General features: G+C 50.4%; 1 long non-coding RNA gene across 2 annotated transcripts; it reads right to left on the minus strand.

Annotated features, from left to right (window-relative positions):
- On the minus strand, positions 1-27,545 carry LOC124981121 (uncharacterized). Of its 2 annotated transcripts, none has more exons than XR_007107925.1 (4): positions 27,108-27,545; positions 6,766-6,955; positions 1,250-1,292; positions 1-401 (listed from the first exon to the last, which is right to left on the minus strand). It is a non-coding gene; the product is annotated as an uncharacterized LOC124981121 (long non-coding RNA). The 2 variants fall into 2 exon arrangements; XR_007107926.1 differs by having other exon boundaries at positions 1,250-2,035.
- Positions 27,546-27,931: the final 386 nt, after the last annotated feature.

Here is a 27,931-nt window from a genome sequence, read left to right on the forward strand (position 1 = left end):
TCCACCTTTGAGGGGTTTCACTCATCCTTCTCTGGAGGATGCAAATATATTAAATGCATATGCAAATCCAACAATAGTTTGGCATTTTTTAAACATTGACATGGAACCAATGAACGTTCAGTTCCAACAAGAGCTCTGCAAAGATGACATGTATGTCCTCACGTGGAGGTCAGATCAGAGCTCTGCATTTAAGGTGCTGGGGAAACATCTTGCAGTGTTCTCCGTCATGCTTGGCTGGCTCGGCTGGGAATAAGAAATCTTGACTGCGTGGTCTTGCTGAGGCTCCAGGCCCCCAGGTCTTTTTTTGTAGCTTCCACTTACTATGTGAGAGTTCTTCTCAGACTCAGGACCGGGGTCAGGGTGGAGTTTTCCAGTACTCCAGCATAAAACTCAGCACGAACCTGGTTGGAATGAAAGAAGAACAGCAAAATCTGACCTCCCAAATCCCAAATGTGGCCTCCTTTATGCCTGCAGCTCCGCCCCGCCTCCATCCTGGTACCGCTCCCTCTGTATTCACGCTGCCCCCTGCAACTACCCTGGTAGCAACCGGAGCCCCAGTGTGGCAACCCCCCTCACCCCACTCCCGAAGTTCTCTGGACACTGCTCCAGCGGACTGGGGGCTGTGGAGGAGATTCGATTGTCCCGATGGAGGTGAAGTGGCCTTTGAGGCCCCTTGGAAGGGGGTGGTGGCGGGAGGCGGCAGCCTGGCCGGACGGCTGACTGTGAATGTAGCCGGCTCATTGTTCCTCAGCTTTATTCTTCAGGCCTCGATGGGGCTGATTTAGAAATCCTAATCAGGGAGTGCTCAGGGCTTCCCGGGTGTGACACAACTTGAGCAGCTCTGGGGGACTCTTTGTTCTCCGATGACAGCTGACTTGGTCGCCAGTGGGAACAGTTTGAGCATAACTCTACCCCGCGGGCGAGCACGCTGGCAGCTGCGGCCTTAACTCTTTGTTATCCACTCCTGAGGTCCCTTCACTTGCCTGATCCTTCCTCAGAATGACAGCTCTTAAAATCACCTTCCTGTGGATGCAGGAGGAGGGGGGTTGGTACTGCAGCGGGAGGGCCGCACTGTGACCCATGCCGGGTCTCTCTCTCTCCAGCCAGTTCCACTTTGCTAGCAGTGAAAGCTGCTGGGTCTGGGTCTGGTGTGGACTGTGACCACTCACCACCCCCACCAGTGTTTCCATTTCTGACCTGGCAGAAGTGACTAGCAGCGAAGGGATGGGGATTTTAAATACATACTCACATTCTGGGACTTTGATCAAAGACAGCCAAGCAGCACAGGACACCTAGTGAGAAGATCCCAGAAGGAAAAAAGTCTAAGAGTGCTGGATTTGGAGCCAGGCAGAGCTGGACTGGAGTTGGAGCAATCCCACGTGACCAATCTTGGGCGAGCTGTTTTGCCTCCGCAGGCCTCCGTACAGTCACGTGTGAAAAGGGAGATGCTTACAACAGCAGGACCCCTCCAGATCGGATGAGCTAGTGCATGTGAATGGCTGTTGCAGGCTTTGCTGAACTCAGTGCCCGGTGCTCTTGCTAGAACTCCTGAGCTTTCCCCACAGGAAGGATGCTGTTGCTCCAGGAGGCAAAGAAGTCGTGAAACCTGGGAAAGTCTCTTAGATCAGATTGTTGCGCAGAGTTTTTTTTGATTCTGAGTTAGAAATGCAGCCAACTAAATTATTCATTCAACAAACTTTGAGTGCCAGCAACGAGGTAGGCACCGAGGATCACAATGACCCCAACGTCAACCTGGCCTCAGGGAGCCAAGATGATAAAAGTGGGTACATAGTTAGGACCGCTGAGTGCAAACACAAATGCACAACTCCAGCCTGCATAAAAGAGAAGCCAGGGGGAGAAATACTACTGCAGCTCCTGGAGCCCAAGGAAGTGTTGATCAGGGTGCCCCTGCAAGGGGAGGGGTGTAACTTTGCTTCAGGTCCACTGGGACCAGAGAGTCAAGTATGACCAGGTCCACCTTTTGGCTCCACTTCCTACTCCTGTTTGCAGGCTCCATTGTCCTCCCAGCAGGTTCCTGTCAAGAACAGTGGACAGCACAGGTAGGAACCAAGCCTGAGCTTAACACCGTTGCACACACCAGGAAGCCTGCAGACTGAACCAGGGCCAAATGCCCACTAGGGCCAAGCTGCGCCATGCAGTGGGCTGGTGTTCTAACAGGGTCTCCTTGTCTGAACCCTGTGAATAGGGAGGGGCACGTGGGCCAATTCTCAAAAAGAGCTTCTGGGGAGAAAACTGTAGAGGAGACCATTATGGGAGCAAGGGCCAGATATGAAGGGAGTTTGGATTTGGCCTCTAGGCCAAAGGGAACTATGAAAAATATAAGCTGAGGAATCACATGGCCATATTTATATTCTTCCACTCTAAAGCTGTAAGCAAACGGAAATGAGGGGGATGATTTGGGGAGCAGAGAGACCTATCAGTAGCTACCATAACAGCCCCAGCATTAGATGATAAGACCCTGAAGCCAGGGAAGGAACAGCAGAGATGGCCAGAAGAGGCAGATAGGAGAGATTTAGAAGGTGCAATCAAAAGAAACTGTTCACTTCATATTGGAGGAAGGAAGGGAAATATTAATTTTCTTTTTTTTTTTTTCAGGGCTGGGGATGGAACCCAAGACTCACGCATGCTTGGTGAGTGCTCTCCCACTGAGCTGCATCCCCCGCCCAGAGTGAAATACCGAGGATGATTCCCAAGTCTCCATTTGGAAAACAAGTTTATAGACATGGACTGTAGCTGCTGTTCTTGACTGGTGGTTTCTGATGAACTCATGGTTCAGCCAACTCCCCTAGAGAGATCCATATCTGTATTTATATCTATGTATCCTTCTACCATCTTCGATCATCTATCATTTATCTTCTATCATCTATCACTTATCTTCTATCTCTGTCTGTCTCTCTGTCATCAAATCATCTATCTGAAGTATGAAAGGCTTGTTTGGTCCCCAGGACGCGGATGACAGGACAGGGACAGGAAACCAACAGAACGGTGACTGCTCTCTGCCTGGACCCAGACACAGGCCTGTTTCCCTGTAGAAAAAGCAGCCGCGAAAGTTCAAAGTCAGAAGCGAGGTTCATGCAGACGACGCTGCGATCCCAAGTGGGGAGACGGAATGCCCCGTTGCTTCCAGGTTGTAGGAGTGACTGTAACCCAGTGGGGAGAAGGGACACTCAGCAGCCTTCCCAAGCCAGCAGCGGCAGCGGCAGCAGAAGTGAGGTTCCAATGCCAAGGACTCCAGGACTATCCTGGGGGGGACACCTGGGCTACTCCTCTGCACATTCCAGCCCTATCCAGAGCGACTTGGCTGTTTTTCCATCTTATGAACAAATTTAACTGGAAACAATGGATTCTGTTGACATAGAATCATATTTTCTCATGAATGGGGGGACAGTGGAAATGAGGGAGACTGGTTTAGAAGCAATTGATCCTGACTGAGTGAGAAGCCATCGCCCTCAAGTAGGCGATGGCCGTGGAAATGGAAAGGTGGGCTCTTACAGGCTTGCGGGCTGCCTGTGGGGGCCGTGGAAGCCAGGAGCTGTTAGGATTTCCTCATCTGGAGCATTGGCAAAGGAAAATGGTGGTTCTACGACCAGAATTAGTAGAGTTGGCAAGTAGACATGGTTCAGTATGGAAGTCAATGACTCTGAGGCACATGCAAGTCCTTTTTTGAAGAGAGAAGAAAAGAAATAAAAGGTATATGAATTAGATCTGGGACGTGTAAATCCAAGATAGTAGAAGTGGCCTTCCACGAGGATACCTGTGGAGGCATCTGTGGCCATGATTATAGGCCAGGGTAACTGACAAATACTGTTATGATTTGGGTCTGGAATGTTCCCCCAAAGCTCATGTGTTGAAAAGTGTGGTCCCCAATGCAGCAAGATTCAAAGGTGGGGCTTTTAGGCAATGATTGAATCAGGAGGACTCTGACCTCATTGGCTAATGGATTAATCCACTGGTTTGAAAAAAATTTTGTTTTAAATCCACCGATAACTGGATAGACTACAGGACGATGGGACCTAGTTGGAAAAAGTTGGTCAGTTGGGGCATGCCCTGGAAGGCACTGTCCTATCCCTGGTCCTTTCCTCCCCACCCCGCTCCCTCTCTCTCTGCTGCCTGCTTCCCTGCTGCTATGAGGTGAGCAGCTCTCCTTCTGCCACACCTTTCCACCATGATGTTGTGCCTCACCAGAGCAATGGATCTGGCCAACCATGGACTGAATCCTCTGAAACCATGAGCCAAAATGAATCTTTCCTCCTCCAAGTTGTTTTGGTCCCAGCAACAAAAAGCTAAAAAACACAAATGCTATTGGAGAACGTGTTTGGGACTAGAACTGTCTTCCTGTCTTGGGGAAGAATGTTTAGGACTAGAAGGTATGATATAGATTTGTGTCCTTTCCAGGGAAGTCTCCAACTCCCATTGATTCCATTCCATCCATCATTCCATCCCTCCCTCCATCCATCCATCCACCTATCCACCTGTCTACCCATCTCGATCACCTACTGTATCTATTACACATCTACCTCTATCATCCTCTTTCTCTCTTTCTGTCCATCCAGCCAGCTAGCCGTTACTTCCTGAACATCTTTTTTTTTTAACTTTGCCCTTTTGGAGAGTCAAAGAACAAAATACAAGTTCATCCCTGAAGTTTCAGAACTGCCAGTAAATCATAAAATTTCCCCAAAGAACATTTGCCACAACTTCTCAGTACTTCTTGCTGTGTACCTGGTCAGAGTAACTAGAGGGCCTTTCTGCAGACTGATGGTCTAGTTAATGCTTCCTTTTCAGTCAAATAATAAATAGTTTAATTCCAGTGGAATGTGTAAACATCTTTCTTGGCAAACAGTCTTGGGATTATCTACATATTACTCGTTTCAAGGGTAAATTCCTTATTTTTCTGGATGGATTGAGCACCTTCGACATCTGTCCTTCACAATGATCCACATTTTATGTTTGGAGAATGAAAATTCATTTGATATTAGCCTTTGCCACATATAAAGATGGATTTGTTTGCCGGAGTGCATGCAATACACTTCTATCTTCTAACATTCCCCCATCCGTCCTTCGACAAGGACTTTGAGGAGCCCACTGTGCTTAAATACTTTTGTCAATACCTAGCCTACTCTTCAGAGAGAAGATCTCATTGATCACCTCAATCTCCATGACTTCAAAACTTTTTTTTGTTAATCATTAAGAGTAAAACCATCAAACTGATGACTGTTTTAGTAAATGTATTAGTTAGAATCTTTTATTATTAAAAAAAATAAGAACTATTTATTAGGACTTTTATTTAAAAATTAAATTAGTAAACAAAAAACCCACTTTAAACTGATAAATAAAAAAAAAAATGGGGTTTATTGGCTTACGCTACTGGAAGGGTGATGGATTAAGTGGCATTCAGGGTTGGTTTGATCCAACACAAAATTAAGTCATCAAGAACTGGGTTTTATTTTGTCCCTTTGTTCTGTATTTATTGGTTTCACTTTTATCTTCAGGCTAGTTTCCTTCAGGAAGGTGACATGGCCTATGCACTAGGTTTGTCATCTTTCAACTATGCTGGCCACAAACCAGGAGGTGGGTTGGGGTTGCCTCCTCTAACAAAGTAGAAACTTCCTTTCTTAGAAGCCCTATGGAGCCTGTCACAGGAGTCAGATGAGGAAACCGGCATTTGACCTTTGGCATAGACTTCATTTACCTTAACCAATCACTGAAGCAGGGGGATAGGCATCCCATCTCTGATTGGTTCAACCTTGCAAATGGGTGGAGTCACCCTCCAGGTAATCACAGGACGGTTTTACAATGGAAGAAAAAAGAGAAAGTGGAAATTTAACTGTAATTTCTACTATAGTAAGAATTTAAATTTTTTCAGTATTCAATGAGTTGACATGTTTTGAGTGTTTTCTAGAAGCAAAGAGCTTTGCTAGGTTTTTGCCAATCTACTATAAATATCCTGATCTTGACATTGATGATTACACAAATAACAAATCTATGACCTGGAAACCTAGAGCAAGGAAGCGGCTGAACTTGCCCCCAGATTCTGTGGGCTTCCTGTGGAATTACAAGAATCATGCTGGATGCTTAGACTTTGAAAAATTCAAATGGCACTGGAAATAGGAACGTTTGCATTAAAAAGTAGGGATTACTGGAAGTTCTTTTCTTCCCTTCCTCCTATGTTGATAACAGCTGTTTGGGGGAAATTATCTCCACTAGACCTGTTGGGCTGTGGTACAATTCCAGTTAATATTTGACTATTGGTTTCCTGTTGCTCAGAAAACTAGTAGTGAAAAATAAACCACAATATAAGTTGTCTCCTCTTCTTTCTCCCTCCAACTTGTAAGTCTCTGCCCTTTTAAAGAGATACTTTGCTAGCTGTAAATTTCAAGGAGATGTTCGCTGTTTGTTCCAAAGGGAGGGAATCGGAAAAGAATCTTTTGGCAGTTCCAGGGAACTCGTTGCCTATTTTCCAAAGTGGTAGGAGAAGTGCTGGAGATCAAGTTTCTGGAACATTCTTCTACCTGGTTTCATGGCTTTATGAGCATATACCCAGAGGCCCATCTTAGAGTTTAAGTGGGTTCTGTAGGTAGATGAGAAAATTAGGAATGGAAATTGAAAAGAGCTTTGGTGAATAATGTCACACGTTTCAGTGTGACTGAGGGAGAGAAATGAGGCTTCCAGCCCAAGGACAACACCCATCTCTGTACCTTAGTCCCCAGTTCCCTCTCTCACCCTCAGCTGATTGAAGGATCTTACCGATGCATTGGTACCCCAAGCACCTGTGTCCACCAGACCGTCCTTTATGGACATTTCCTGATCTCCTGGCTTCGGCTGGCTGGTGTCTCCATGGTAACAGAGAGTGGGGAGGGGACGTGGGGGCAGCTCAGTCCATTTGTCATCAATTGCCACTGTTTTGTTCCGCCTGGTGTGTGCTCTCCATTGTGTCCTGGAGGAGGCAGAGCAGAAGAATTCAGGAAGGAGCTGCGCCTGCTCTTTGAGACTGGGGGCGGGGGACTTATAACCCAGGACACTGCCTAGAGAGAGCAAGGCATGGGGGCTGTGGCAGAGTGCCCAGCTTCCTGGGAGAAGGCTTTTCCTGTAGCTGGGATTTTGTTTTAGGAGGGAAGGTGGCGTTGGAGTCAGCCTGGAGACCTTTACTTTCTCACTGAATTAAGAAGCAGGGAATTCAGACACAGCTTCCCCGTGACACAGACCGAGAGGAGATGCTACCCTTCCCATTCCGGGTTGACGCTCTGCTTCTAAACACAGCGTGCTCGGTTGGGCTGCCATTCTGGCACTGCCCTCGCCAGAGCAAGGCCGAGTCCTCGCTCTGTGTGGCACCCCTCTGTCTGCTGGGCCTTCTTTTCTGCCACTGGAGAAAAGATGGTCCCATCTGGCCTGAGCAGTTTGAGCCAGGAGTTGGTTGGAAGCGTTTCTGGTTGGCTGGGCCGACGAACATCCCTGCTGCCGCGGTCCTGGGCCTAGGAGGTCTTCCTTTTGCTTCACTCCTGTTTTTGAGCTTAGTAAAGGCTCAGCCCAAGTTGCTCCAGGCCCATGGCAGGTTGGTGGTGGCCTTGTTTCGTTCTGAGAAGAGCTGGGCTGCGGCTGGCTCCAGGGGCGCCTTCTCTGCCCGTTGGTGATTTGACCTCCGCTTTTGGCTTCTCTGCGCCTCCCTCCCGTGGAGTGCGCCCACCCTCTTCCTTCCTCCCTGGTGGCTCTGGCTCCATCATCCTCTTGCCTTTTCTTTTTTATCTCCTCCCGCTCTGACAGTTGGGACTGCCCAAGCGTCTGTCCTTGACCTCTCTTCTCAGGGCGTTCCTCCTCTGCGGCCGCAGCCCTGGGTTCAAGCCCGCTTCCAGCCCAGCTCACAGCTCTGCAGGGGTGTGTACGGTCCAACTATCCAGAACAAATCGGGCTTTCTCCTCCAATCTCCCTGCTCCCTTATCCTCCCGCACCGTCAGCATCTCTAGCCTTCCAGCACAGACTTCAAATCTCTGCATCATCTCTAACGACTCCCTGGAGGACATGCCCTGCCCTGCCTTGCTGCTCCTGCTCCGGTTCTTACTCTCCTGCCTTCCCTCTCCCCGCCCCCACCATCCCTGCCGCCCATTTCCCTGCTCTCCGTTCTTCAAGCAGATAGACGGGGGCTCTGTGCCATTTCTGGGCCTCTGCTTTGTCCCTCTTGCTGCTTCTGCTGTGGGTCAAGTAAGGCTCTGTTCAAAAACATTAGAACCTCTCTAAAATCAGAGAAAATCAGAGTCCAGTCTTCAACTCAAGTCACACCGGGTCCCCCGAGATACGACCTGCACCCCGTCACTCTGACTGCCCCCTACAGCTAGCGCATTGATTGGTTAAGCCCTCAGACTCCTGGAGTCCGCTGCCGGGGCTGCACAGGGACACGCCCTCTGGCAGGTGCACTGAGGGGTGACCTGACCAAGTTCCTGCACTTCCAGGAATTTATCTTAAGGAAATAATCAAACAGCCACACAAGGATATGCTCAGAAGCATCATGACAGCATTATTTGTGATGATATAAAGTGCAAAAGAAAATACCAGTGTCCACTATGATCAATACAACGGAACACTAGGCAACTGTTAAAAAGGAGTACACACCGATTTACTGACGTGGAAAGCTATTGTCATCATTTTTTTGAGTTCTAAGTAAACAAGAAGTTATGGAATATTTTAGATACTTTATGTAATATTTATAGCATAATGGGATAGAAAAGCTCAATATATGTATAATATATACATGCGTATATTCACATTGCACACACACATATAAACGCCTACTTGTTAGTGGCTGCTATTGTAATTAGTGGTGTATTGTTTTTCCTTTAGCTTGTCGGTGTTTGAACAACTTCTATCCTAACTGTGGGCCAGCTTCACATGATGATGAAAAGTTAAAGCTGCAGTGTGCCGGGACCAAGCAATTCTAAGAACTAACATGACCTCACTCTTTGGTCCCCTTGACATTGCAAGCCTGGCCACTGTGACTGTAGGTCTCATGTCCCTTGTCCTGGCTCAGCCTCATCCATTCCCTTCTGCAAGGGAGGAGCCAGACAGAGGCCTGAGGTCTGTGTCCTCCGGCCGCTCTCTCCCCTGTGCAGGAGGGAGGGCAGTGTGCCGAGGCCCGGCCAAGGGGGCAGAGCATGCGCGTGAAAGGCATCTAGAGGACCAAACATCAGCAGCAGCAAGGGCGTGCGTGATTATCGCTGAGGCCCCTGAGCCTGCCTCTGTGGACCGTTGCCACATGAGGACCTGGCACGGTCTCAGCCTCAGCCCTGAACCCTGTAAGGATGGACACAGCCCACGCTGCACATGGATGGGTTGGGGTCCCGGCCCCCAGGTTGGGGGGCATCATGGCTCCCTACGTGCCCCAGTACTCCCGGCTCCTTCCAGTGTTTCCAAAGTGATGTTTAACTTGAGGAGTCACGGACAAGATCTGTGTCCTGAGCCAGCCTGTCTGGTAGCCACATGGAGCCTTTGGAGCTGCTTGGCTGTCTCTTTGATGGTTTCCAGTTCTGTCCTTGGGATCTCAGGGACTGACTGGTCCCCAGGAGCTGGGACCCTCAGAGCTGCTGGCTGTGGCTGATAAATAAGCAGGCCTCCATTCCCCATCGTGGCTTTGACTGGAGAACAAGCTGACCCTCTCTCTCTCTCTCTCTCTCTCTCTCTCCCTCTCTCTCTCTCCCTCTCTCTCTCTTCCTCTCTCTCTCTCTCTGTTCCTTAACTAGTTAAAAGTCTCCTCTGCACACAAGAGGTTGGGGCCTACCTCATGATTTTTAATAGGAGTCAAGATTCAGATCCATTTACTTAGGTCCTGAAGAGTTCCAGAGGGAAGGAGAGAGTCTGGGAAGAAGTAAGGAAGGGCCAGAGACGGATGCCAAGCTCCAAGATGGCCAGGATGGGGGGCGTGGAGAGTAGTAACGGTCTCGTTTATCCTGGTTTGTTCACTTGCCCACGAGGGAAATCATGGCCTGGAACTGATCCATGGGGAGCCTTGGAGGTGGACTACAGTCCAGGAGAAGGACCTGGAGGCAGAGGGGAGTGGAGCCCGAGACCATTCGTCTCAGTCTGGTTGGGAGGCTGCTTGGCCAGCCCGCCTGGACCTGTCAACAGCTAGAATGTGAGGGCAGATGGGGCTGGAGGCCTCGTTAGCTATCAGCAGAGCTCGCATCTCAACCTCTTGAGTCATCCATGATGAAACCCTCTATCTGCCTGGGAGGAGCCAGCCCCAGAGAACAGGACTCCTGTGCAAAGCCTGGTTTTGAGCAAGGCCACATCCGGAAGGACCGGCCAGGATGAGTTAGCCCCAGTGCAGTGCACACTACAAGATAACCAAACAAGTTCCCCAACTGAAGCGATTTCTTCCACGCTCTCCATCTGGAATCGAGGGAGCATCCATGTTCTTGCAGAACCAGGCTAACTTAGCCCTCGAGTACCAGGCTGGGGATCTCCCAGGGCGAATCTTCCTCTCCTTGGGACTTCCACTCCCACTCTCCAAAGAGATTCAGAAAAACCACCCTCTAAGGGATGGGACATGGAAACAATTTGACTTCTGTAGATAGATTAGGCCTTGTTATGGAGCCGGGAGCGATAACCCTGAGGGAGAGTCTGCTAAAAGGAAACAGTTTTAGTCCTCCAGCAACACGTGTGGGAGATAGGAGAGGGACTGCCGTGCACCTCCCATGTCTCCAAATGCTTCAAGGCCACCCCAAAGGGCACGGGGGAGCGGCTGGCCTCTGGGGCTAGCTTGTGAGTGACAGGCTGTGCCTGAAATGGTAATTTGGGTGTTGGAATCATAAGGGAGGCTGGAATTTTTAGTACAGCCTTGAAAAAAAATATCAGTCGGCCCCACCCCTGGGATGGGAATGGGGTAGGAGGTGAACGAAATAACTAAAATCTGCTGTCTGTACCGACCAGGCACAGATTGTTACTTGAATGGCAAAGGAGAAATCAAATGTGCCAGATAGTGTTCTCCTGCTTGTTTTCTATCTTTCCAACCTCGTGCTCCTTATCAGGATTTCTTGAGAAGTTCCAAAGGGACTGCATGAGGGGTACGAGGGGACAGAGTCCCAGGAAATGAAGCCTAGAGCTGAGAGGAGCCAGCAGAGGAGGCTGGGGCCCTGCAGCACCCTCGGGCCAGCTCCCACCCAGGAGGACCCTGTGGGCTGAGAGCTTCAGAGGGGACCTGCTTGCGTTCAGGGCTAAATTGTCCCAGTCTTTGAAAAATCTTGCCTTCAGCAAGCAGCCAGGAAAATGGCGGAGGGCGATCTCTCACACCAAGCTTTTCAGTTCTACTGGCGTAGGCCGTCCATAGCAATGGCTGGGGGTTGCTTTAGGGGTGTCAGTAATCTCATCAGAAAGTGTTTACGTGCTTAGGTGATTGTCAGGCTCTGGGGCCGATGAGAAGAGCCAGGTCAGTCACAGAAGGGCGTGCTCTTTGTTTTGTCCAGCGTTGCTGGACATCCGGGCAAACCCAGGCACAGCGGCATGAGAACCACCTCCCATCACCACCCCAGGTGGGCTCTGAGATGGGTGATCTTAGCTTGGGCTCCAAGACCTTGAAGTGACAAGAAGAAGAGGTGAAACGACACTACACCCACTTCCACGCGGAAGCAAGTCAGAACTCCAGGGGGCTTGGCCTCTGGAAGGTGTCTTCTAAGTCGTCCCAGCCTTTTGAGCTACTCAGAGTCATGACGTGGGTAGCCAACCCTCGGGCTGAGTGACTGCGAAGCTTCAGGAAGTAAGCTCTGTAAGCTGGCTGCTGGCTAAACTTCCTGTGTTCTCTTTGTTTGTTTTCCTTTTGGTTTTCTTGTCCCAGTCTTTCTCTCTCCCTCTCTCTTTGGAATTCCAGTCTCTCAGATGAGCTAAGAAGAACCCAGGGAGAGATGCTAAGCCACACTTGGGCCAGAGCTCTGAGGGAATATGCCTGATCCCTGGGCTGACCTGATCCTGGATGTGAGAGTCGAGGGGAGAAGAGTAGGGGTAAGAGGAAACTCAGGGGCGACGCTGTGTGGCCCACTCGTCTCCATCTCATCTCCACCTGGAGAGGCAGCTTCCAGTTCTAAAGCCTTGGGCATGTGTGTTTTGTTTGACTAAGGGAAGCTGTTTCCCTTACATCCTTTCAAAAATAAATAAATAAGAGGCTGTCATATCGTCTTACAGATGTTGCTACCAAGAAACCAAAGTCCAGAGTTCTGCTTTTTTTTTTTTTTTTAACAAAATCAGATCAGAAGACAGGGAGTGGGATGCAAGGGAGGATGTTAGACAAGGAGAAAGCCCCCTGGCTGGTTCATCAATGCCTTACGTTACTCCCACCACTGCTGGTAGTGACAAGAAGAGCGAGCCGCCATCACCACCATCACCACCAACCACCGCCACTACTGCCATTCACCACCCACCGCGTACACCACCACTGCAACCACCACCACCACCATCACTGTCACCGTCACCATGGTTACAATCACCACCAACACGACTCCCCACCACCACAACTGCAGGCATCACCACCATCACCATCAGTACCTCACCACCAACATCGCCATCACCATCACCATCATCATCTGTCACCTCTCCCAACACCACCACCACCACCACCACCATCTCCACCACGGCTGCAGCCGCCCCCGCCACTCCACTCCCGTCTCCCACCACCATTACCACCACCAGTAGCCTAACTTAGGGGCTACCAGCCTTGGCTAAATGATGCAGACCTGACCATTGAACCAACGGGGACCACTGAGTCTATAGAGGCATCACTCCGGTTGGTGGGACTGAAAAAGTGAATTATATAGAGAGTTAACCTCAGAGTTATTGGATGACAGCAGCAACTGAATATAAGTTCCTGGCCTTGGAGCTGGAAGACCTGGGCTCCAGTCTTTGCGCTGCCATTTACCACCCAAGTCATCTTGGGCAAGTCCCTTCTCTTTGGGGCAATATCTTAGATGTAAAATGGAAATAATCAAAATCTAAGACCATCTAGAGTTTTAAGGGAAAAACACATGCATCATCTGACCGACAAAGGTGCCAAGGGTCCCTCCCTGGGTCCCTCCCTCCAGGGGTTCCTCTTTCTTCCTCTCCCTTTTTTCTTCCTGCTTCTCCTCTTCTCATGGATGTGAGATTCTCATCCATCTCCAAACCTCAAACTCAGTCTGAGAACCATGAATATAGGATGATATCAAAATTGCATAACTAGTCTTATGGCTCCTAACACTATGTTCACAACGTGCTCTCTCTTTTCTCAAAGGAGATAGCAGTTCGTGGCAGGACCCAGGATTCCAGTGTGTGGAAAATGGCTGAGAAGGATGTCAGGGCCCTGGAGGGAGGAGGACCAGCTCTTCCAGAGAGCAAGGTCAGGCTGGGTGAGGGCCACTGGAGAGGTCGGCCTTCATTTCTTGTCCCCCAACAGGGTTCCCAGGGTGAGCAGGCGGAGGAAGGCCTAGGTTTCCTGAAAGAGCCTCCAACTCTGCATTGCAGCTGCTTGCTGGAGGCTGGCTCCAGAGCACTGTTTGCTTTGGCTGGATGTGCTACACAGAAACAGTAGTAGGACAGTATTGGGGCAGTGGTGGGGGACAGGGCAGCGGGGGGCCCTGTGCGTTTTCTTGACAGGGAGTGTCAGGCCTCAGGCTGCCTCAAGGACCGGCTGTGACTTGGGTTCAAGATGCTGGCTCATAGGAATGTGGGATGCTGAGGCGGAGCGTGGCAGGAACAGCAGCCATACCTGGGGGCGTGCTCGGGGTGCCTCCTGGAAGTCAGGCAAGGGCCGGAGGAGAGCCAGACTTGGGCATATTTTGCCTGTCTCCATTTGCATTGAGTTTTCATGGGATGGCAAAGAGCTATGGCTAGTGGGCATATGTATGCTCTCAACTTGAGAGGGGATGACCTTGCACTGGGGACAGGAGCCGTGTGGCTGGGAGTAGCATTGACATTGGTAAATGAGGCAGATCCAATAGGGGTTTTAAGATGTCCCTCTTAGCATGTTTAACTTTATTGCAATAATAAAGACATGTGCTACTCAAAGTATCAACGGTTTTACGTACACAATCACATTCAATCTTTAAAAAATAAATTTGGAGATGACTGCCCTAAAGCTCATGCTGCTCAGAGGAGGCAGGTCATGAGGTGACCTACCTTGTGAGGTCAGAGGTGAAGGCAGAGACTCAGACCTCTCTGCCTGTAAGCCTGGCTTCTCCTGTGCTACACAGGAAGCCATAGTACCCAGCAGCTTCCTCTTAGGCCCGCCCAAATATGGAACCCATAGAGGCTGAGAACATCACATGTGAGCCAGGTGCAGTATTACGCCTTATTCCCAGCTACTTGGGAGACTGAGGCAGGAGGATCACAAGTTCGAGGCCAGTGGGGCAACTTAGTGAGACTCTATCTCTAAATAACAAATGAAAAAGGCTGGGATGTCACTCAGTGGCAGAGTACCTCCAGTACCAAAATATTAGTGATAATGATAATACAGAGGGAGGGAGTGATTGTGGTAAAGCAGAACAGAAGCTTGATAGCTCCCTCTCTTGCCAAAGGGAAAAGCATCCTTCGGCATTAGGCAGAATCAGTGTTTTCGAGAAGCAAACTTGATCTGCAAGAGCCATTTGATGTCTTCCTACATCACGGGGCTGAAGGGAAGAGAGGGTTAGGTAGGAGAAGGACCTGCCTGGGTCCTCTGTGGAGCTGCTGGGAAGCTCATCCTTGGTGCTGTGAGCAACTCCAAAGGCGAGGACTTCCTTGTGAGCTCAGTCAGTGGAAGAAACCACTGAATTTCCAGGCCCCCCAAATTGGGACTTCTCCTTCCCCTGGTAGAAGGCAATCGATTGTTCCTGGTCTCTTGATCATGTATCTTTGTTGCCCTCCAGGGGAAATAAATACCCAGGAAGGATATTTTTGCTTCTTCTGCTCTCTCAGAAGATTCAAAACAGCTGGGAGGGGAAGCAGCAGCGGCCTTGGGTTGTCTTGGGGGCCTCAGGACAAGAAAGAGGGGGCTAGAGAAAAGATCGGCTCCTCCATCCTTTAAGGAGAAGCCCAACTGAGACCATTTCCTCTTAACTTCCGGTCACCACAGTGGGTCTCCTGCCTGGCCAGCCAACAGCTGATCTCTGCAGAAGGACTGCCGGGCCCCATCCTTTGTCCAGGGAGGAAGTTCGGACTCCAGCCCAGAGCCTGACCCCAGCCTGCTGCTCGCTGTAATCTTCTCCTCCCCCTCCTTCCTCTGGTCTGACTCTCCGGACGCCTCAGAGAGGGGGGGTTCAAAAATAAGAGGCTAACACACCCTTGGCAAGTGCTGGGAAGAGGGAAATGTGTTTGACACATGCTCACCCCGGTGCAGAGGGCTCCCAGCAGGATACAATTAATGATCAAGGGGGAGGAGGGATTGCAACAATATGTTTTTTTCCCCCCTCCCTGTATCCCTAGTTCCTGGAGTTTGGCAACATTCCAAGGTGGGGAGAGGACCCAAGGATCTGTGAGCAAATAGCTGTGCACATGGCCTCAGGTGTCAGCTGAGGGGAGTCCAAGGTGTGCTGCTCCTCCTGCCCTGCCCTTCCTAGGCCTCCAAGGAAAATGAGGTGTAGATGGGAAGCCACTCCAAGAGTCTTATCTTGGAGCCTCCAGGCTAAGGAAGGAAGGAGAGAGAGAGAAAGAAGAAAAAAAGAAAGGACGGAAGAAAAATGGGGGAGGAAGGAAGGAGAGAGAAAAGAAAGAGAAGAGGGAGGAAAAGGAAGGAAGGAAGGAATGGAAAATAAGTGGAGCAGGGTAATTAAAGTTACTAAAAACTGCTTACAAAAATAATAACATTAAAGTCAATTAAAATTTTAAAAAAAAACCTCCCATCCTGGCTGAGGTTACCAGTGCCCAAGAGAAGTTAGGCTAAGAAATCCTCAGGCACCTAAGTCTCCTAGGCAGTCAGATCAAAAAATGGGAGCAGGACTTTATTCTACATCATTACAGGTGTGGTCTCTGGCCATCTCAGGGCTCTAGGAAGCTAAAAGGCTCCTTGAGAAAACCCTCCTTGTTTCACTGAATTACAAAGGGTTTTCTTGTGCCACAAAGAGATGACACCCTAGAGGAGGAGAGTCATTGGTCTCCTTAGTCACAGGTCTCTGGGTCTGGGAGGTCTCTCCTTGCTGAGCACCCTGTCTGTGGACAGAAAGACTGAGGAATCCCCATTTCCTTTACTTCTTTTATGGTTTGGATATGAAGTGAAAGGCTCACGGATTGAAGGCTTTTGATCCCCATGCAGCGATGTCCAGAGCTGGGGCTTCTGAGAAGTGACGCGCTCATGAGAGTTCTGACTTCTTCAGTGGATTAATCCATTGATAGCTGAATGGACTGACTACTGAGAGGCAGTGGAAACTGTAGGAGGTGGGAGTTGGTTGAAGACAGTAGGTCACTAGGGGTGTGCCCTGGAAGGTCATCCCCCGCCCCCCACGGCTTCCTGGCTGCCATGAGCTGAGCAGCTTCTCTGCCCATGTCCTTCCGCCATGATGTTCTGCCTCACCTCAGGCCCAGAGCAAAGGAGCCAGGTGACCATGGACTGAAACCTTTGGAATCATGAGCCAAAATATATCTTTCCTTCTTTAAGCTATTTTTCTCAGGTATCTGCCACTTCCAATCCCTTAGGAAAGACAAAGGGAAATAAAAGGTGAAAATCAACTCGAGGGACCAAACTGGAGATGACCTGGACAACTCTGCATGTAGGGGTCAGCTGGAAAATACTCCAGGGAAGTCTGTCCTTCCCGGGCTGGTTTCAACTGAGGTGGTAACAATACTCAGCACCTATCTGGTCCAGCCAGCTCCTGTGTGTGATGTCCTTTGTGACTCTTGATAAACTCACCAGGGTAAGTAGTGTAGACTTCAAATTCCCAATTTTATAAAGAAAATAATACAAGCAAACAAATATGACTTGAGAAGTTTCCTTGGCTTTTGAGGATTTGGGTTGGGACCAGATGCCGGCACTGAGGCTTTGCAGGTTTGTTTTATTCTAGTCCAGTTCCTTTCCCTTTGCCGTGATGCTGGGGCATAGAGAGACGATCTAGATGCTTCAGTAAAGATCGAGTGGGCGGTAGTTGAATGAAGCCCAGCCGGAAGGTCTTAGGGCCTGTCCTTTCCCTTTCTCTCCTCCCACCTCTCCTCCAGGCAGGGCTTTCCTGGAAGCCCAGTACCCCAGGCACTCGGTTGTGCATGTAATAATCATCTTCTAGCATTCTGCACAGATTAAGGAAGTTGGGGAGAAAGAAACAGATATCAGACACCGATGCCCCATCTTTCCTCTCCCTTAGCAACTGCAGGTTAGCCTGGTCTGCTCTTGGGAGGTGTTACCTATGGATTGTTTTATCTGGGGGATCATGTCTGCTGCCATCTTGCTTTATGGTATGGAATCTGAAGTTGGGCTGAGGTGTGAACTGGGTGGATGGGTGGGGCAAGGCGACTGCCTCCAAGCCAAAATCCATGGGGCATTTCAAAGACCATACCTGGGAGGATCAGCCGTAAATAGCAAGGCCCAGTTGGAAGTGCCCCGGGTCCAGACTGGTGCTGGGAGTTGGACAATGACCGTAACCAGTAGCAACTAGCACGTCTGCTTTTCTTTCTTATACAGGAAGGAGGCGCAACTCAGTTGCAAACTGAGAGGGTTCAGGCCTTTGCAAGGACTGATCACTACATAATGGCTGGCAGGCATTGGCGATGTGGCTGAGAATTCCACATTCCTCTGCCCAGCCCTTCCCTTGTTCAATCTCGTCTCCTCCCCCCCTTTCCCCACATGACAGTCACTGTCATAGAAAAGCCTTCAACAAATATTAGCACAAGCCGAATCTGGCTACCGTACATCTTGCTTACTGTATCGTCCCAACGTTTGGTGAGCCGCCCCTGGGTGCCCGGCCCCCTGCAGAGATTCATAGAGAATTCCAGAACTGGGAGTGACCCTAACATTCTTACTGTCCAACCCCTCCTCCTGGGACAGAGCCAAGCACCGCCCCCGCCCCCCCACCTGTGCGGTTCTGCACGCCACAGCTAACCTCCTCACCTTGGCCAGTGTATAAAGAGCTATTTTAGGGGGTCTCCAAGCTTCTAAACAGTGGATGTTGAACAAACTACTGCGGGTGGGACAAATCCTCCACCCTAATCTTGGCCCTTGAAGTGAGAGTTGCCTGAATACAACTGCTGTTTATGCAAATCTCATGCAAATCAGGGTTGTTGGATTAACTGGGGGGGAAAAAAAATCCCATGGTCTTTCTGAGCCTTCCCAGCACTCTGTGTTGGGCACAATAAAGATGAGGGAGTTCTTTGGTGTATGAGCTGCTGTTTTCTGTTTTTGAAACTTCTCTTGGGCACTGGTAACCTCAGCCAGGATGGGATCAGTCTCCCAACCTGGCTCTTCCCAGCTGCAGGGCTGTGTGTGGACAGGGAGGTTTGTTCTAAACTCTGTCAACAGGGGCCTGTTGGGAGTCACCACACCTTAGGCAGCCTTGCCAAGGTCCCTGTAGGGGGTGAGCATGGGGAAGCAGCTGGCAGTGGTCAGGGGACAGGGAGGGCTCCTTCCAGGGACATTTGTTCAGCCAAGATCAGGGTGTCTCGCCATAATCAGGACAGATGAGGAGGCGTCTTCTGGGTGGGAATCTTGTGTTTGTAAGGTCCCGAATATTCTATTTGAAAACACAGCCAGTTGCCATTTGACATCCTTGGAGACTCCAGCTCAGCCACTCGGCTTGCATATTTATGCAAAACAAAATGCAAATGAGCCCATTGAACCCTTTGTCTATGTCCTGCCAAGCTGGAAACCTGGGTCTCCCAACAGAGTCCCCCACGCCTTTGTCCTCTCCAGAAGAGCTTTTCTAAGTAGGACATGGAGTCTCTAAAATTTTGCTAGTTCAGTGAAATTCAACCCAATAAACATGTTTACTGAGCTCCTATTAAGCACAAAGTACCATGTTAGGCTCTAGTGAGTTTGCAAAAAGGAAAAAAATTTGAAGTTATGGCCCTTGAAGAGATCATGACATCTTTAATAAGACTTCCAGTTCTGATTAGTTTCTCGCTTAATTATTCATTCAACAAACACATAAGGAGTACCTGCTACGGGCCAGGCCCTAAGCTCAACCCTGGGGATACAGCAGTGAGCAAGTACAAGCAGGTTCTTTCCCTTGTGAGCTTGCATCTAATGGAGGAGACAAACCAAAAGAGGTAGTTAGACATACAAGGACAACATCTTCACAGACTCTGATAATTGCTGGGAAGAAAATAAACAGTGGTGCTCTGTTGTGTCAGAAATGTGTGATGGCTTCCTTTGCTGAGTCTTTATAACTATTAGATCTTACTTTGGAATGAATTTAAATGCCACAAAAAGGGAAAGGGGCAGAAGATCCTTTTGGCTGATCATCAGCATCCTTGTTTGCCTTGATTGGAGTAACCATGTTCCATTGGTTAATTAAACTCATAAATATTTATGGAGTGTCTGCTGGGCCCAGTGGTGTTCTAGGCCCCAAAGTTCATGGTACAGATGCTAAGCAAGTGCAGGGACATGCTGGGAGGCAGGAGGATGGAGAGAGGCAAGCCAGGCAGTGATGGTGGCATAGGGTGGCAGGTAGGGGGCAAAAGTGACATTAAAATGAAGTTCGGTCCAGTTGCCAAGAATGGCAAGGGATCAGATGGGCCTGGTGGTTGGGGGAAGGCAAGGGTCTTGAGTGGCCTGCAATAGGCCAGGGGGTCAGGTAAGCGGGAGCAGAGGCCGGGCCAAGTGGGGCTGTGCAGAACTTGATGTAAAGTCTTGGTGGGTCCGGAACAGGGGAGCCATCTGACCGGGTTTCCTGGTTTCTGGAAGATCACTTGGGTTGCTGCCTGATGATCAGACAGGAGGAAGGACAGAGAGAGGAAGCTAGGATGGTTGTGGCCGTAGTCTGGGCAGTGGCGCGGGATGCTGGTGCGAGGGGACCAGCTCCACTTTGTTTTGAAGGTAGAGCTCACCCGACGAGTTCTGGGTTGGACGTGGAAAGAGAAAAATCGAGAACGGCTCTGAGGTTTTTATCTTGAGCGGAGAGGTGAACAGGGGTGCCGCCATATGCTTTGGGAAGACTGGAAGGCGTGGTTGGAGGGGAGCTGAGCTCTGCTGAAGCTATCCAGAGGGCAGGCTGCCTCCTGGACATTTGGTTGGAGATGCTGAGAAGGCACCGGCTTTTATGTAAGTGTAGAGCTCAGAGGGCTCGGCTAGCTTAGAGCCCAGTCTGACATATTACTTCCGACATACCTCCTGCCCCATTTCCTAAAACGACTGGATGAAGTGGAGTGAGGTTCTTGTGACTCATGGGAGAGAGAGGATGCTCCGAGGATGGGGGACCCACATATCCAAGCAGCAACAGGACTTGGAAGACCCTCTCTCCTGCTCATTGCCAGTGTCCTGACCTTCCACAGATTCATCAGGTTTAGGCCTCAGAGTTGCCCTTCTGGACACAGAATGAGGGCATCATAATCCTAATCCGAGGGTGAACTTGGAGCCCCCATGCTCCTTCCTGAGGCAGGGGCAGAAAGAGGGAAGAAGAAAGCAGCCTTGTCTTTTAGGCCACCACAGCTCATGGCATTGCAGACAAGGAAACTGAGACCTGGAGAAGAGACAGGCCCTGACCGAGGCCATGCTGTTCAACTTGTGCAGAGCTAAGCCTTGGACCCTGGGCTTCATTTGGTTCCTGCAACATTCCCTGACTTTGCAGACAGGACCACCATGGATGTTGTCCATGGTGTGACACAGGCCAGGGCAAGTTCCCCTGGCACCCACCCTGTGCAGTTGACGATGGGCTCATAAGGAAGTGCAGCAGATGCACTTGGTGGCTTTGCATGTTTCCTGTGCTGCCAGTCACAATTGTCAGCTCATCTGTGAACGTGACTGCCAATCAAACCATGAGAAAATGAGGCAGAACGAAAGGCAAGCAAGGTGTCCTCACTCCTAGGGATCTTCCTCTGTGAGGCTAGCACCACTCTTTAGTAGAGGAAGGACCAGCCACCCCATCACGAAGCTGGCCCTGGGTGTTGGGAGACGGCTTCAGATGCAAAATGTAAAACCTGAATTTTTAATTAAAATCTGGTCCCTCTTGCCATTAAGAGTCTAGATAATGAACGGTCATCGCGTGCAAGGCGTGAAACTTGATTGGCTCCAGGTCAGGGTGTGGGTCCACCCCAGGTGCCTAGGATGGAGTTTGGGGGTGTTTTCAAGTTGTTTAATGCCAAGACTGGGACACACCCAGGCAATGTCCAAAATACAGGAAATCTGTCACCTTACTTCCAGTTCAAAGGGAAAAACTGAAAGAGCTGTGGAAAGACATTTTGAAGGCAGTTGGGGAATTTTGAGGAGAGCCAGGTAGCAGCTAACAGTGAGCAGCCCTGGTGCCCTTCCTCAGGTGCCACGGTGGCGTGTGGGTACCAGGCACAGGCGGATGATCTGGACTTGAAGAGGAGGTGTCTGATGCTGCAGTTCCTCCTCACGCAGCTCAGCAGCAGAACAAAGCAAACCCAAGTCACCCCTACAGACAGAGATAAAGCAAGCAGGACGAAAACATTGATGTTACCAAGTTCAGGGGCAGACGATATGTTGTTCCTTGTACAGTTCTTTCAATTTTCCTGCAAGTTTGAACATGTTTTTACCACAAAGTTAAGAAAATGCTTTTGAGTAGAAAGGCCTCTGCTGCCTCCTTTTTAGGGACAAAGTTTCTTGTATCAGCTGAGAACTTGTCACTCAGTTCTTGGTCACAGTGGCCTCCTAAAGGTTGTGGGATGCTGAGAGAATGTGTATACACACACGGCAGGAGGCAGAGACCTATTGAAGTCCTCCATCAGCAGTGGGGGAAACCATAAGCCAGCCTCCACCCTATGAAGAAACAAACAGATGGGCAGGTGGCGGGTGCCAGATGCCAGGAGACAGCTAAGTGGGGGGTGGTCTTTCAGGGTTCAGGCAGGAGCAGTAGAGAGACACAACACAACACAGGCACTGAGGGCACGCCTATAACCCCAGTGGAGGCTGAGGCAGGAGGATCACAAGTCCAAAGCCAGCCTCAGCAAATTAGTGAGGCCCTAATCAAATTAGTGAGACTCTATCTCAAAATAAAAAATCAAAAGGACTGGGAATGTGGCTCAAATAGCAAACAATAACTACTGCAATGGTTTTTTAGTGCCTGAAATGTAATGGAAACTAAGATAATAATACTAATGTTTGCTAAAATGTTTAATTAAGCATACTTGACTCTGAAGGTCATGAGAGAAGTATCTGACTTTGCTAGACAGAGAATGGGAAAAAAATTTCCTTATCAAGTCCAGACCCAAAGGTAAGAGCAATATGAGCACCCAGGAATAAAAAGTTAGTATGCCCCAAATGATAGCCATTTGGGGGTTTCTTTTAAAAGTATATTTATTCCTTTTATGAGCCTTTCAGGCTGTTGAATAAAATTTTCATATTAATTTTGAAAGTAAGGTATAAAAATGTGTCTTTCTGATCTTATTTTCAGATTGCAATCAAGGTAACTGCTCAATAAATCTTAAACTGATTTTCTCTGACTGTGGACAGTGCATGCCGGGGATCACTATTCTCCTGGTCACGTGATCCTTCAGTCAAGCACACCAAAGGGGGAGCATATGAATTTGAAGAGCTTGAGCTCTTGAGGGAATCTCAAGTCCACTTGCTCAGGGCTACGTGCTCTTAGACACCAACTTAACCCTCTGAATGTCAGTTTCCTCGCCTGTCAAACGAGAGATAATAGTATAGTCTTCCCAAGAGTTTGTGAGACCTCTATGTTTCCATGCAGGTAAAGTCATTAGCATGAGGTCCAAAATACAGCAGGCTTCCAACGAAGAGCAATTCCTGTTGTATCGTTTATTCTGATTCAAAAGCAAATGGATAAAATGGACCATCTTCAACTTGCAACCCTCAGACACATCACTCCGCCACAGAATGATCCTCCCGTGACCCAGGCGTGGATGACGCTCTGGAGAACACACTGAGGACCCCTCTCCTGCGAGAACTTCTGTAGTCACAGCTGTGGTGTTCTTCTAGACTCTGACCTCAGTCAACTATTCGCGGTTCTTAACACACTGCATTGTTATTATTATCATTATTATTATTATCGTTATTATTTCTGAAACGATACTCTCATTTAGAAAGACCTGAAAATGGCCACAGTCTTGGAATTCAGGGTTAAATCCTGGGAATGAGGGGAACGAGAACTCAGGACTGAACGGGAGAGAATGCCACGTGAGAAAAACAGAGAAGTAATATTCTGCCCCTTGGCAGGATACCTGGCCCCAAGCGCTCACCATGGAGGGCAGGTGAGCCAGGCAGGGCGCTGGGACACTTTATGGTGCATAATAACCATCGCAGCTGTGCAAGCAGAGATCAAAGATCAAATCAAATTTCAAGCTGCGGGGACCTCAATCCGATCACCTGCAGAGGTCAGGGAAAGGAATTTTCTTCCCTGGAGAGCCCCAAGATTGGCTGAATTCCCAACAGGGGGGTTTGGCGCTGCCTTGAAGGATCACATTACTGGCTACTGCCCAGAAGCAAGGGAACTCGGCCTGGGGGTTGATGGTACTGGGGGGGCACTCTATTGTTCCCCTGCAGAGTGTCTGCCAAACAGAAGGGAGAAACTCAGAGCGTCCAGGGCCTCCAGCAGGGCCAGAGCTCAAAGGCCTCCTCTCCAGTGTCCACCCTCAAGGTAGGTGCCTCGAATGCTGAGTGTCATGGCAGCTTTGGAGGGCGTTGTGTTGGTTTCTTAAAAACATGTAGCTGAGGAGCCCAGGGTGAGACTGGGCATCTGCCAGAAGGAGGTCAGGCAGTGGACTGCAGGGCTATCCCTCACCCGCTCTCCATAAGCAGACACACACACTAGAGAAGGCAGCCGCGGCTGGGAAACTCAGGCCTGGGCCCAGCTTCTGGTGCAGAGGAACACGGTGGCACCCCTGAGCAATCAGGGAGAAGAAGGTGGTCCCCAGCACTTGCTGAACACGTGTCTTCAACTCAGCCCTCTCTCTGGGTCTTGCTTCTCCCCTCCCACTTGGTGACATTCCACGTTGGGAGCGCACTCAGGGAGATTTATTGCAAGGGTGGGAAGAGAGTTTAATCTGATGATAAAGAGAGAACAGAACTTAGTTCTTGAGAGATTTAGCGGATTGTTTTTAAAGTACCCCCCCAAATGGCACTCCCATGTCCTTTCTCAGAGGGTGACCTTCAGAATGAGGAGGAGGGGAGAGTTAGGCGCGGGGGCCGGAGGACCAAGTGTGTCATCAAGTGAACAGAGAGAAGAAGCCAGAGAGGGTGAGCTTGGCCGCTTGGGCTGTGGATGTCAATCAAACTAATGTGTTGGGGGAAGGGGGGAGGAAGTTTGTCACCCGTTTTAATATCAGAAATTCCTTTACGTGGGTGGTAACTGGGGAACAGCTGTAGGTAGCTGAATCACAGCCCAAATCCTTGCAAAAACGCTGGTGGGACCCCTGCCAACAACTGAGCAATAGCTTTTCAAGCTGGAATGGAGCAAGTCCCACTAAGTAAGGCGAAGTGGGGGGGTGGTGGCTGGGGGTGGGGAAGCCAGTTTTTAAAAAGCTGAGTTTTGAGGCCGGTGCATATTTAATAGGATTAGAACACACGAGTTGGAGGCTGAAAATTCTCAACCTGCCTCGTTAAACAGCCAGCCTGCAGGAAGGCCCGGCTCTGGGAGCAAGGGCAGAAGAGCAGCCGGGGAGGGAAGCGGAACACCTGGGCCCTCTCCAGGGGTGGCCGGGCTGGAGGAGGGATCTGGGAAGTTCTTTGCTCCCCTGCGCTCTGTCTGTGGCCAGGAGCTTCCCTTCTCCCCGTTCTCGCCCCGGCTGGCCCTCTAACACACCCAGTTTGTCAACACTGCCTTCGGTGCCCCGTCCCCGTTTGACTTGGCCCGGGCTGCTCTGCCCAGGGCCTCGGTTGGTGGTGCTGGGCGAGTGGGCCCCGCCCAGCCTCAAGGTCTGCTTGACTCTTCGCTGGGTCTGTCTCTGAGTCCGGGGTTTGCAGGTGACGTGGGAGGAAGGCGCAGAGTGAGCTGGAACATGCTTTCTTCTTCTAAATATGGATCCTATCTCCTGGCCTGAATGGCTTTAGCCCATGGTTAAAGAAGGCCGCCTGACCCTGGGCCCTGGGCGGAAGGACCAGCCATGCCAGGGGACTCTCCTGACCGCAGGCCCCTTGCTAACTCTGTGAGCCACTTCAGAGAGGACCACTTGCCTCCTCGGCCTCTTGCTTCCTTGTTTCATTTAGAGGTCACAGGCCATTCGAGCCTTTCTTAGGACCACTGTCCCTGCCACTGAGTTGAGAAGCCAGTCCCAGCGTTACCATAACGATTTGGCCCAAACCCTATAATGGGGACCAGGGATTACCAGTGCAACCGTGTTTACAAGACTGAGGACCCACTGGGTGCTCCTGCTATGGTACCCAGCCTGTCTTGGCTCAGATCAGCTGTTTGTTCTTTACAACACCCTGGGTACCGCTCTTAGCAGAAATTCATCTGCCCTTAAAACAATGCCTAGGAGTCGTTGAGGCTCCGTTGTGTGAAGCACCTCCTTCCTGGAAGCTTCCTGAGGCACACCGGCCCCTTCCCGTTGTGCAAGGATGGAGAGAAAAGAGTTGACTCGCTGGGAGGCCGGGAGGGGATGGCTTGCTTTCATCCCTCGCGGGGAGGAAGAGCCCGAGAGCAAGAGCTCGGAGATCCAGAACCCAAGTTCAGGACCGGTGGACTGGGGTTCAAATTCTGGCCCTGACGTAGAACTGCACCACTTCTGGAGAGGGAGGGAATCTTCGTAGTCTTCAGCTTTTTCACTCCAGAAATCAGTCAAAAATGGAGGATCCCATGAACCGAGGTGCGGGCGACGTGGCTGGTGAGCAGGTGCACACTTCCGCAGGCGCAGAGCGGTGAGTGTCCCCGGGCTCGGGCCCGCGGCTGGCACTTCACACGACTCACTCCTTTGCCATGCTCAGCCCAGAGTCCCGCTCCAGTCTCTTCCTTCTTGGTCCCGGTAACCATTTCCTGAGTCCTCCTTCCCCATTTGACACCCAGGTCCAGGACTTGAGTTAGATAAAGATCTAGACCCTGACTGAGAAGGTCCCAGAGGCCCCCAGCTCTGAACAACCCAATGGGATTCTTGGGGGAGAGGTGGGGCTCCAGCCCCCGGATGTGGGGGCCGCAGGAATCCAGGAAAGCAGGGACCACTCTGAGAGCTCTGGGGAGCTCCTGGCCATCGCTGTGTGTCCTGCCGGCTGTGTAAACACAGTAACCAAATACGCTGAAGGTCCAGGGCCCACCAGATGGCAACAAGCAGAATGGGTGATGCAGTTTCTGTTTCTTCTCATTCCTTATTTTCATTTGCTCCTTGTGCCTTGGGGTAGGACAGAAAGAGAGACGCCCAGGAAGCTTTGTGGGTTTAGGATCTTTATGGATCGTCCTTCACATTGCTCCTTAGGACTCTACAAGGTCACCTTGGGCAGAGATGCCTTCTCAGACCCAAATCAGGGACTTCCTCTGACCCTCTGTCTTTTCTTCCGTACCATTCACTGTCTGATGTCCCTGCGTTTGAACTCTTCTTTCCTTGGAAGTTTTTGGACTCCCTTCCCCTGCTCTACTAAGCGGCTTCTCAGAGGATAAGAATTTTTGTCTCTTTGTCCATTACTGCATGTCAGAGCCCACAGCAGCCGCTGTGGTTTTAAATGAAAGCAAGTGCAAGGTTCTCCCCCAGGGCCAGGCAGGACAGGAAGCTGAGTCCTGCTGAAATATTTGCTGGAGTCCTGGGGATATCATATGTTGTATTTCCAGACTTTTCTAGGAGATCTGGGCAACACGGGTCAAAACTGAAATTGTCGCACTGGAGTTTCTAAGATAGAGAAAAGTGCCTGGCCTGAACGTAGGGATCGGTGGGTAGGCCTGAGCTCGGCCGTTGGCACTGTCACGTCCCGCTCTGCCGAAGCCCGGGGGGTAATTTATGGAGGCTGTCAATCAGAGCTAAGGATGCGGCCACCACAGCTGTTTCTGAAAATGGACACGGAGTGTCCCCTGACACATTGGCTCCACCCCACCCTTCCCCGAGCACCCGATCATCGCTCTTACCGGAGGCTGGAGCCGGTGACAGACGCTCTGGCGTGGTCCTTGCTGGGCAGCCCGCCCTGGGCTCCATCCCAGGCCCTTCTCCCCTGCAGAGTTCCTCCACCTTCCCTGTCCCAGAGGGACTCCGATATTTTATGTCACACGTCTTGGTTTTGGGATTCCTGGGTTGTGAGGGTGGAGATAGCAGCAGAGGCAGGGTCCTGGACAGGAACCCACGGTCAGCGATCAGCGTGGCTGGCTCTGTCTCCTCCGGCAAGGGGTCATCAAACAAACAAACAAACAACAGAGCAGAGCAAGGCAAAGGAAGCTGGTCTTGGAGCAAACGGGGTTACTGGATGGGAAGGCTGGGAGGAGGAGAGGGGAGGGAGAGGAGGGAGAGGAGGAAGGCCGGCCGGAGAGGGCAGCTGAGGAGGGCGTGGGCGGGTCCCAGGGGTTCTGATCTCCCCACGAGTCTCCCAGTCACTCCAGAGGAGTGAAAGTCAAAGCCCAGAGTGATGTCCAGGCCACGTTGGGCTTCTGGCCATTTCCACTCATCGGACATGCCCAGTGGCTCCCCGCAGTGGGTGCAGTGACCGGCCAGCTTCTCTGCCCTCTGAGTTCAGCCTTCAGTTATGTAATCAATGTGGTAAAGACGCAAAGGCTGGTCGTCTGGTTTTCTTTTTCACACTTGGATGAAAAATTCCTCTCACCTCCGAGTTTCTTTCCTCTGTGCATGCATGTGTGTGTGTGTGTGTGTGTGTGCACATGTGTGCATGTATGTGTGCATATGTGAGGTGTGTGCATGTCTGTACATATGTGGTGTGTGTGCATGTGTGTGCACGTGTGTG

The sequence above is a fragment of the Sciurus carolinensis genome, chromosome 3, assembly GCF_902686445.1.
Source record: "Sciurus carolinensis chromosome 3, mSciCar1.2, whole genome shotgun sequence".
Taxonomy (NCBI): Eukaryota; Metazoa; Chordata; class Mammalia; order Rodentia; family Sciuridae; genus Sciurus; species Sciurus carolinensis.